Source organism: Anas platyrhynchos, chromosome 8 (genome assembly GCF_047663525.1).
Source record: "Anas platyrhynchos isolate ZD024472 breed Pekin duck chromosome 8, IASCAAS_PekinDuck_T2T, whole genome shotgun sequence".
NCBI classification, from domain to species: Eukaryota; Metazoa; Chordata; class Aves; order Anseriformes; family Anatidae; genus Anas; species Anas platyrhynchos.
This window is the reverse complement of record NC_092594.1, coordinates 19,724,569-19,735,968: the sequence shown is the minus strand read 5'-3', so window position 1 is coordinate 19,735,968 and position 11,400 is coordinate 19,724,569. Positions and strand designations below refer to the sequence as shown.

Genomic DNA, 11,400 nt, shown 5'->3' with positions numbered 1-11,400 from the left:
TATGGGTTAAAATTGCTTTGATTTGAAACAAAACAACTTCTCATTTCCATACCAGCTGTGACCCCCCAGGTGCCAATCTTGGCTCAAAGGCCACCCTTATCTGCAGCCTGAAATCCCCAGTGCCATCCTGCTCGTGCTGGGGATGGATACAGCCCCATTACTCTTGCTGGGACTATTGTGTGCTGACCACCAGGCACATAAATCTGGAAAATGGGTTCCTCATGGTTTTGGTAAAAAAGTGTAAGGAGCTGAAGAGCTCCTCACTGCATCACCAGAAATTTTACCAAAGCTCTAAGAAGTCATGAACTTCAGGTATTATTCAGAGCCAAGACATGGTCCTGTTGGGACCATGGACCTGCCTTGAAGGGCCAAGGCATGTGCAGTGCCAAGAGGTAGGAACTGCCCCATCCACTACAACAGGCTCCTTCTGGGACTTTTGGTGGCAGGACGAGGTGGGATGACAACCTGGGGTTCTCTAGCAGGATGGGTGCAATAGCTCAGTGGTTGGGTTTCTGGGGATGGGAGAGGATAAAGGTGTGCTGCTTTGGTGTGATCTGACTTTGCTGCTGTCTGCAAGTGCCATAATCTCGAGCAGTTTCCCTCTCTCACTGCCATTACTCCCTGCTCTGAAGCTCCTCTCCAGCTCCCCAGGGAGCGGCCGTGCCTCTCCCTCTTCCCCTGTTGCTCAATGAAAATATTTCCTTACTGATTCCTCTCCTACAATACCGAGGTACTCCTGTAAATACAACTATTCAGACACCTCACAGCATTTATGGGGTTATTATCCCACATCACTGCAGCGTTCCTGCTGCACTTTTTCTTCTCACGAGCAGGCATGTGGGACACCATTGGTAAGTTCTGTCTTTCTTTTTGTTTATGGTTTCTGGCAAAGCAAGAAAAATGGAAATAAAATGGAAAAAACTCCAAGGTGGAGTGGCCACCTCTTTCACCTTTGCTCCTCATGGTGACTTTGTCCATGCTCACAGGGGAGGGAAAGGAGGAGGACACCTGAGAAGACAACAAGGTGGGGTGGGTGCACCTTAAGCAGTGTTTTGGGGCTACTTGCCCAAAGCTGGGGACAACTAAGCACTCGTGAGACTAACCAGAAAGCTAAGCCCTTCACACTGCTTGAGTGCCTTCAACTTGATGGTGACATGTCCCCATGGGGTCCATCCAGGGCTTTTCTCCTTCGACACCCCTGCAACACCCCGTGGTTGAGCCTTGCTCGGGGGGGGGCTGCTCTCAGAGCCCCCCAACACCTCCTCCCCAATCCTCACCACCTCCTGACCTCCCCCACAGCTTCTTGGTGGCCCTGGCTGACCTACGGGTGGCACAGGGACTAATTAGCACTGCCTGCCTTTGATTGACTTGCTGGCATGCGAGACTCACCGCGAGCTCCTTGGCCTCTCTCCCTGCTTTTTTTTCTCTCTCTCTTTTTTTTTTTTTTTTTTTTCTTTGTGTGTGTGTGTGTGTGTGTGTGTTCCGTAGGAAAGTAATTATGGCCACACGCCAGTGCCGCAGAGCCAGGCTGGAGCTTTGTAGTGAGCCCCATTGCAGGGCTGCAGAGCAAACTCAGTGGTGGGAATAAAATAAAGTCCTCCCAAACTCCTCGCCGCCTAGGAGAACCCAGCCTGGCCACTGGAAGTGCTTGCAGGTGGGATGGAGGAGAGTGTGAGAGTGTGGGCACAGCCACGAGGACTAGCTAAGGATGGTGAGCAGGTCGCGTGGCTCACAGCTTCAATGTCATGGTTGGGCTTGGTCACCTTGGAGGTTCTTTCCAACCTAGATGTGTCTATGATTCCGTGACCCCAACCCACAGACAAAAAGACATCCATTTGCTCATAGAAACCACCAGGTTCATGGACCCGAACCCAGTACTCGTCATGCTGAGTGCCCGTGGGAGTGGCCAGCGCTCATTTCTGGGCAGCAAATGGTGGCATCACCTGGGTGGACGGATGGCTTCGGGTGGTGGTGCTGCAGGGGCAGTTGCATCTCCACGGCATGATGCTAGGAGAGCTTTCTCTTTATTTTCTTTTATTATTACAAACAGAGTTGTGGGAACAATTTGGGGCTGCATGCACAGTTTGAAAGGTCAGGGCTTGTCTATCCAGGAAGAGAAGTCGCATTAATGACAGGTTTGCGGGTGAATTTGGGCCAGCCCAGGCAGGAGTTTAAATTAAGGTTCAAATTCAAGTTTGGCAGGTGTCGAACGCTCAGCTCCAAAATGCTTCAGCTTAGGGGATCTGCGAAAAAATCAATCTGATACCATTTATGTGCACGGGGCTCAATAAAATGAAACAATCTAAAACTGAGAAAAATGTTTGAGCACTTTTGCCCAAGATGTAACAGAGCCCAGTGCTCTCTTTCCCTCCCAAACAGCCTCTCCGCACGCAGGATTTGCATCCTAGGGGCCACTGAAGGAAGAAATAGAGAAAAAAAAATCCTGCAGCACGTCCTCCTTAAATATATATTGTAGGTTATTTTTACATGTTGCAGTCCCGAGCAGCATCTGTGGCCCCCTTTTTTATTGCCTTGCAAATGCAGTCACAGCAGGCACAACTCATACCATGGGACCGGCACAGGTATGGCACAGATGCAAAATATGGAGGGGGGAACACAAGAGGGACTTGGTGAGCACTGTGCTGGGGACGATTTAAGGTTTGGACAGCCCAAGAGCATCTCCAAGTGAAACCAAATTGAACGCCTTGCTTTGGGGCATCAGGTGCCCCAGCAGTCCTGGGGGGGCCGGGGCTGTGGATGGATGCGAGCTGGCTCTCGAGCTGTGCCGGGGATGCCCGGGGAGCGAGCACCTCCCCCTGCTGACTAATTGCATGGTTAAGCATGAAATACTCTGATGCTTTTAACAGCATTCCCCAACTATATGTGGAGGAAGAAATCTATAGTTCCCCAAGCTGCCTGTAAATTCGGCAGGCTTAATAATTCATGTGTGCCTTTGTGATCACAGCCTACATTATATCTTTCTTTCATTACATACTCTTTTATTGAATTTTCACGGCATATATCAATAGCCTCTATAAGCTCCCATGGGAAAGGATGAGCGCAAAGTTTTAGGGCAAACTCATTTCATTAACACGTCAGCAGCTGAGGCCTGAATCTGGCCCACAGCACCCAGCTGTACGAGACACCTTGCTGCAGAGTTTTGTAGACTCTTTTTACCCAGGAACACCCAAATTCATGAAAAAAGGGTTTTGGATGGGGCTAGAATTTTTTGGATTTCCTACCCTTCATTGACACAGCCATGAGCTGTGTTTCTGACCCCTGAAATGAAGCTCTGCTGGCCCTGGAGCAGCTCTGGTGATGCTCTGAAGCCATAAAGCTGGAATTAACCATAATTGCGGAGCATTGCAGGGCACAAACACCCTCTAAATCCTCTTCAATTACGTGGTAGTACTTAATCACATGGCAACTGGAATTTAAGCACAGAAATAAATACGATGTTATTTTTGTCTTTGGCAGGGACATTGGTAATGAATTTTGGAGGGTGATGGAGGACCTGCTGGCACGGCATGGTGGGGGCTGCGTGGTGGGGCTGCCATCGCTTTGCATCCCACAGAGATTTATCATGAACTGCTGAGAAATCTGACAAAACAGTTGGGCTTTTAGCTCTTCCTGCATCCTTGTCTGGCTCAGCTTTTTCTCTGCTACTCTGGTTTTTGCCTATCCTAAATGGACTTCAGGTGCAAATGACCATGTGATTGCTTTCTACTTATGACTACATTTAGCACCTGTATGGCAGGAGCTCAGTGTGGGGATCTGGTGCAGCACCACACGAGTGTGCAGAGTTGCCCTCCTTCCCTTTCTCTCTCCTGCTCCCCTTGCCATCATCCCTCCCTCTTCCCATCCTTGCACAGGCAGAGACTCATGGACAGACGGTGGCAGGGCCACGTGGCCATCCTCCAGCATGGAGGGAACCCAGTGCAAGAGAGAGCCTGGATCCCCAGTGGATTCATCTCACATGAATTACACTGCCTTCAGGTCCCTCTTGGCCACGTGCATGAGGTGTTTTTTTTTTTTTTTCCCCCATTTGCTCTCAGCACACAGCAGCAAAGCCTCGTGCTCATGTACTGGGTGCTTGCTGTCATGTTTCATTAGTGCACGAGCCGTCCTGGCCCTCCTCGCAGCCTTGCACTTAGCCATGGTGGATGCAAATTCCCTGACTTGGGGAGCCCCCATCCTGGCTCCACCAAAGTGCTGCCAGCTATCACCCCCCTGCACGGACATTATGCACATTAAAGATGCACGGAAGGGGCTGGGAAGCTAGATGCATCAGCCAGGAGGCAATGCAAAGGGCAGGAGGCGAGCACTGCTGGAAGGCAGAGTTGCATCGGATTTCATCTGTGGCACCAGGGCACCTGGCCCCAAAATGGGATTTGGAAGTGCTGCCACAGGACTGCATGGCAAAGAAATGCCCATTGGGCATGTCTTTGCATTCATTTTCCCCCGGGTGTGTATTTTTACACTGTGGAGAAGGAGCAGACCTGATGCGCCCCTCAGGTCGTGCGTGCTCTGGCATACCTCAGATTGTTTATACCTAGACTGGAAAATTCTCATTTTTCTCCCTTTTTAACATATCACTCAAGCTAAGCCATGGACTGCAGCTGATTCACATGCAACCTGGCAGGTGGCAGCAGGGATCACACTGTTTGAACCCTCCAATATTTGATATTTCCTACCAATTGCAGTTTCTGCAGAGTTTCCCCCAGTTATTCAGCAAAGCAGCAGGCACTTGTGCCAGACTTTGCTCCCCTGGACGGAGCACACAGCCTCCCCCACACAAGTAACACTGGCTGTGCAGCGAGCAGCGCGCTGCTCATGCACCATTTATCCATCCACCTCCCATACCTTAACCTCAGCATTTTGGGAGAGCAGCAGAGATGCTCACCCCCAGCCCCATAGCAGGGCTCAGGATGATTTCTACCATCAAAAAGACAACCAGAGCAAGGAAATGAATCGTAGACCTGCTGCAGAGACTTCGTTTGATAAATAATGTATATAGAGTTTGCAGTAATAACCACTATTTTTTTTTTCCCCGAGCCAGCCAGCTGGGCTGGGTTTGACACATCCTCGCTGTACTGTCAGATAGGTTAATCTGTTTTACTTATTTTATTATTATTTTTTTCCATGCCAGATGAGCCTTGTGTGTGCGTATGGAGAGGAGGTGGCAGCCCTGGGTATGCACAGGGCTGCCTGCAGGTACTGGCTGCCCCAAACCCAGGGCTGCTGCTCCCTTCATCAAGCCTTGAGCACGCACCCATCTCCCGCTGCTTCCCCACAAGCACAGGGCACAGCTCGCCAGCTCCATTGTCTCTGGTTTAGTCCTGCCACCAAATTCTTCAGGTAGAGTGGGAAACCCCCAGTCTGTCCCCATTTTACGTCCCTGTGTAGGACCTGGTAGCAGCCTCTGTGCCTTTTATTGCAGGGAAAATAAAGGTGATTGGGAAGCCTCAGTGCACCAGCGTGGACTTGCACAGAAGACCTGAGTCAGGCCGAGTTTTTATTGCCCTATAATAGGCAAGTACCTCATTAAGGAGTGGATATAAATGTGTAATATAATTTTGCTGAGCTTGGAGCCGGTGCAGGGCATGAGAGCTTGGAAGCAAGCCTGCTGGTCTGTCAGGCTTCCTAAGCTCCAGCTTGGTTTTGCTCACTTAAATTATCCCACTAGCATCATGAGTGTTGGGGTTGGACAGTTTACAAGCAAGCACTTAAAATCAATTTTCTTTTTTTTTTTTTTTTTTTTTCTTCTGAAGAATTGCATGCTGAAGGAGACCCCTTCAGTGCTGTGGCAGTGATGTGACACAACCCCTGTCACCAGCAGAAAAGTTCATTGTGCTCTGCTCCCTCCTCCCTCCATCCCCAGTGCCAACCCATGCACATACACAGTTGCCCTTTGCTGATCAGGAAAGGCTGATTCAGCATTTCTTATTTCTCTGAGTTGGTGAATTTTATAATTTCTAAGCCCAGATTAGCCACAGTCATCTGGAGCACTCTTTCTTGTCTGCGTTTGCTGCCCTTTCCCTTTTGATCCAAAGGGTAGATAAATAATGATAAATAACACACTCTGGTCTTCCTGTAGGGCTTGCTGAACTGAGAAACGAGATCACTTGGATAGCAATTGCAGCACTGTAGGAAGGGGGGAAATAGCCAAAAATATTTGCAGAGTTGGAGTGCAGCAGTGCGAAAGCCAGGGATTATTGGTTGTGTGGTGCCTCTGCAGAAACCTGCGAGCAAACACCTCCTGGTGCCAGCCAGGAGCAGGACACAGCCACTAACTGAGATGGACAGGGGCTGCCACTCCCACACCCTAAATACAGCAAAAAGACAGTGACTTCTTCACCACGGGGGCACTGGCACTGGGTCTGTCCGTCTGTCCTGTGCCTGGGTGCTGGGGCAGACCCAATACAGCTCCCACCGTAAGAAGATGCAAGTTCATGTTGAGTTGATTTAAAATGATTTATTTATTTATTTTACCCAAAATACTTTAGTGAAAAGTGCTGACGGCAACAGGATCCATTCCTCCAGCATTTATTTGGTGGCTCAGCCTGTGCCTGCACACCTCTGGCTGTTGGTGTCAGGTTTGTAATTATGTTCTTGTTAGCACATTTTATTTTTTTCTGGGGGGTGGGTAGGTGATGGAAACATGCCTACATTTCATGTCAGCCTTTCTTGGCATGTCAGAAAGCATTTTCTATTTGCCATGACAGCAGGAGCTTAAATCAAAGCTTAAATATCCATAAAAACCTATTGGTTGCTGAATTGCCTGGTCCTGCAGCTGGCAGCCAGCTGATCCTGCAAAATCCACAGAAAAATGGGACCTGGGACAAGGTAAGGACCTGAGGGAGCAAATCTGCTCCCTTTGCTCCAGCTCCCATTCCCTCCAACCCAGAGCTGACTTTCCAACCTCCTGGTCCTTGGGACGGAGAGGAGCGAGGAGATGGCCCTGTGCTCCATGGGAGTCTGGGGAAGGGCTGGGGCTGAAAATATATTTTCATTTTATTTTATTTTATTTTTAGACAACCCCTTGGTGGTGCAACATCAGAGCTCCTGCTTGCCCAAACACTGGCTCAGCCTGGGCTGACTTCCAGGTGAAACAGCTCATGGATCCAAGGCTGCGCTGTCCTGGTGATTCACTCTGCCACAGGGAGGGCATCTCAGAGCCAGCAAATTTTTGTTCCCCCCCCAGTTTAATACCAGCTCCAGCATGCAAAGAGGTGCCTGGCAGGGTCCACGAGCCCTGGGTAAGGACTGAACATGCACAGATCTGTGCGCACATGGACTGAGTAATGCCCAGCTTTGGGGCTGCAACGTACCCCAATTTTATTCCAAACCAAAGGACCATGGATACAGAGTGGGGAGTCCGACACATAAATCCTTGCAAGGCTTACACTAAGAATTAAAAAGAATCTGCAACTAATGGAAAATGTAACTTCGGTTGCATTTCTTTGCTTTTTGTCCCCTTGAAAGTAATAAAGAATTTAATAGAAAATGATTTTCTTACAGGTTTTTTGTGGCTCATGCTCTATGAAAGTGAGAGAATTATTCTCCCTGCCATAAAAATGTATTGGCTAGTTAAAACCACTCTTAGAAAGAGCAACCCGAGCTATTAAATCCTACAGGTTTCAGGGTAACCCCGCTAGCTGCGTTGCTATTATATCCTGTGGGACTTTTCCACAGGGTACAGTTTCTTAGGAAACTCAGACCATGCACGCCAGTACTTGGGCATCTACAAGAGCCAAAATCACAGTAATAACGTCTCCTGCATACTGGGGATTTTATCCCCCTGACTTTTTTTATTTTTCCATTTTCTCTCCAGCCACCTGATGAGGTGTGAGGATGCCACCAGCAGATGGGTCGACACTCGCCCATGATGGTGCAGGAACCCTGGTGCCTCTGGTCCTGGTGCAGCTCCTGGCCCCATGGCCCCATTTATTATATCTCTCTCTATATATATATATATAGAGAGAGAAATATATATATTTTTTCCCCTACATTCAACAGCCCTGACCCAGAATGACCAGTGAACATCCCAGACCCATGCATCTCCGAGGAACTCTCCGAGCATCCTGGCCAACCCCGTACCGGAGACATAGGACATCATCTCCCTGCTACAGACCTCTCCTGCAATGACAGCACCTTGGGGTTGAAGATTTTTGCTACATGACAGTGCTCACAGTTTTTCTGTCTTATTATTTATCAGGGCTGGAACTTGTGGTGATAACACAAATGGGAGTTTTTCTGCCAACGTCTCTGGGCTGGTTAGCCATTAAAGGATCTGTGCACACGCCGGTCCTGAAGTCAGGCCAACTTTCTCTTCCAATTTCCCCTCCTATCCTTCATCCTCACTGCCTGTTTTCCCTTTGGGAGACCTGTTGTAGTGATTTTTTTTTTCTTTCATTTTTTTTTTTCCCCTGTATATAGCAGAGTTTGATTTGGCAACCAGCCAGGGGACTTGCAATTGCTTTGTCCTTTGGTCTGTTGGGTTATTTCGACTTCATGTTTCTCTATTGGGAAACTGATTAAGACCAAAAAAAAAAGTCCCATCTTCGACTGGAAATGGACTTTCAGTGATAAAAAAGATGTTCCTAGGTTATCCTGGAGGCAGGTGCAATCTCCTGTGTTCTTTTTTTTTTTTTTTCTTCATTTTTTTGTCTTGATTTATTTATTTATTTATTTTTACTTGTTAGCACTTTCATTTATTTTTTTTTTTTTCACAGGTGCTTGAGCATTTAAAGGATGTTTCTCCCTTTCTCAGACAGGCACAGATGTTACTTTAAACCCATGAAATCCTATCCCCTAGAAGCAGAGGCATGCTTTGGGGTAGATGACCTAAAGGCTGGTGGAGGCAGGCTTACCATCGTGATGGCCTGTCCTTGAGCTCCGATGGCCATTGCCAAGGCATTCTGGTCATGCCAGCTTGCTGGCAAAGCAAAGATGTGCCAAACACCTGCCAGAGAAATGCCAAAAAATGTCAGGGAAAAACAAAAAGTGGTGAGATCAGAAAGGGGATGAGAAAGCATATAACAAGGAGAGTGTGGTTGAGCATGGCAAATAAAAAGGGTGATGTAGTCTTAGAGCTTTGCTGTAGGTCTTAAATAGGATTACGGGGATAAACAGGACCCAGTGCAGCTTGTTTGGGAAGAAGGAAACTGGCCCCAAAGGAATGAAGGAAAACGGGGCTCCAAGAACAGGGCATTTCTCCTGAAGGTTAGCAAGGGGCCGGCAGCAGGTTACTTGGATGTGGGTAACCTGGAAGGGGTGGCCAAAATAGGGTGAAACTGTTGGGCCAGACCTCACGTGAGTTAGGGTGGGGAGGTGGGTGAATGCGAGGGGCTTTTCTAACCTCAGGTGCCTCCACACCGTGCAACCACACGGCAACAGTGCCTTCGACTACATGGACACCTCATGGGAGAGGTACGACAGGATGGAGCCATTCAGATCTCAGGGTATGTGATGGCAACATCTCGTTTCCAATGATGGAGAAAGCTACTGGAGAAACTGCTATTCTGGCTCTAATTTGGGCTAATAGAGAACTGTCTGAAAAAAAAAAGTGGGAGGTAATTTCAGGAAATAAATTACAAAATAGCGGAGCACACAGTGCCACGAGAAAAGGAGTGAGAACAGCAGAGCGAGGATAATGGACCGAAAAAAACTCAGGGAACTGGTAGGTAACATCGCTAGGGAAGATGATCTGAGGGATAAAGAGAGCAGGGAAGCTTGCAATTACATAAAGTGACTGCTCTAGGGGCACCAAAACAAGCCTTCCTGATGCAGTGGGATAGCAGGAAGGTGGCTCAGACAAAAAGGGTGGCAGAAAAGGGGAAAGGAGGGCAGAAACCCAGTGATGGGGTTGGCAGAGCAGATGCTCAGCTAGGTATGAACAGGACAAGCTCCAACAGGCCATCAACCTAAAGGCTGTGAAAAAAACTTTTTGTAAATGCATCGGACAGGGAAGGGGAACTAAGGAGAGACCGAGCTCACTGCCTCCGTGGAGGGGGGGAGCCGAGAGGATCCACGGTGGGCTGTGCTTCAGCCCTCCCTCCCAGCCAGCTAATTAGGCCAGGGTAATCATGGTGGGCTTACGAGGTTTCTCCAAGAGCTGCTGGTGGCAAGTGAGCATCTCTTCAGCAGGGCAACTGGAAGCCTGGCTCCAAAACAGGGAGCATTATGCGAAGGCAGGGAGAACTACAAGAAGTCATTAAGCAATCAATTTGTTAGAACCTGGAGGGTAATGAGGCTACAAAGCAGCAACCAGCACAGGTTTGTTGAGAACAAATGTGAAACCAATTTGCTCCTATGATGGGATACCTGCTCTTGAGGTGCAGGAGATATGCCAGAGCTTGGTGATGAGGCTTGAACTGATGTGTGCAAGTCCCAAAAGCAGGATAAAGAACCTGGTCTGGTGTGGTCCTCACCACGAGGAGAGGAGAGGTGGTTGAAACACCTCCCTCAAGCCATCTGGGGAGAGAATTGAGGGTCTCCAGCCCAGATGTCTCTAAGGGGTGGGTTAAGGCTGGTGATGTTGGTGAGCAACCTCATGTGGAGAGGGAATGGAGTCAGAAACAGTGACGAGCTCAGCAAATGGCATGAGCAGGCTGCAAGCACCAAGGTGGAGGTGCACAAGGGTGATGGAGAAATCACTTAGAGCAACTCCAAACCAGGCATTAACAGGACTGCAGGAAGGGCTGGGGACTGTGTGCTGAACTCAGGAGGAGACGAGCCGATGCACGTGGCTGACAATGACAACCGCGAGGCACGGTGGCATCAGCTGCCCTCTGCCTCGTCCCCTGAGGCAGTGCCTGTGCTGCTGAGATGAGCTCACTCGTGTGTCTGTCCTGGCCAGGCGCTGACATCGCAGCTCTGCCCGCAAGGACCAGCCCTGCCCTTGCTAGGTCCTGCTGCAGTCTCCAGCTGGTCCCAGTCACCGTCAGCTCCACTGCAGGGGCTCCTCATCCTCATCCTCATCCTCATCCTCATCCTCATCCTCATCCTCATCCTCATCCTCATCCTCATCCTCATCCTCATCCTCATCCTCATCCTCATCCTCATCCTCACCCTCATCCTCATCCTCATCCATCTTCATCCTCGCCACCAGCTGCCCCCTGCTCCCCGTCTCATGTGTTCAGAGCCCTGAAGGACAGCCCTGCCCTAAAGCAAATCTCACAGGGCTTGCTCAGGACTTGTTCTTGTGTCTCTGCCTTGCACCTCGTGCTCGTGCTGCAGTGCAACATCCCTGCTGCCCCCACCTCCGCACTGCGTCCCCAGGGCCATGGTCCTGCCGTGCTCGCTACGTGTCCACATTTGTCTGAACAGTTGACCCCTTCAGTTATTATTAGCTCCATGGTCACCTCCACCACTGCCTGTCATGATGAATTAGAAATA

General features: G+C 49.3%; 1 protein-coding gene across 1 annotated transcript in view; it reads right to left on the bottom strand.

Moving 5' to 3' along the window:
• The window catches only part of TNR (tenascin R), a 58,734-nt gene that overhangs the window by 32,378 nt on the left and 14,956 nt on the right, over positions 1-11,400 (bottom strand). The window lies entirely within an intron of this gene.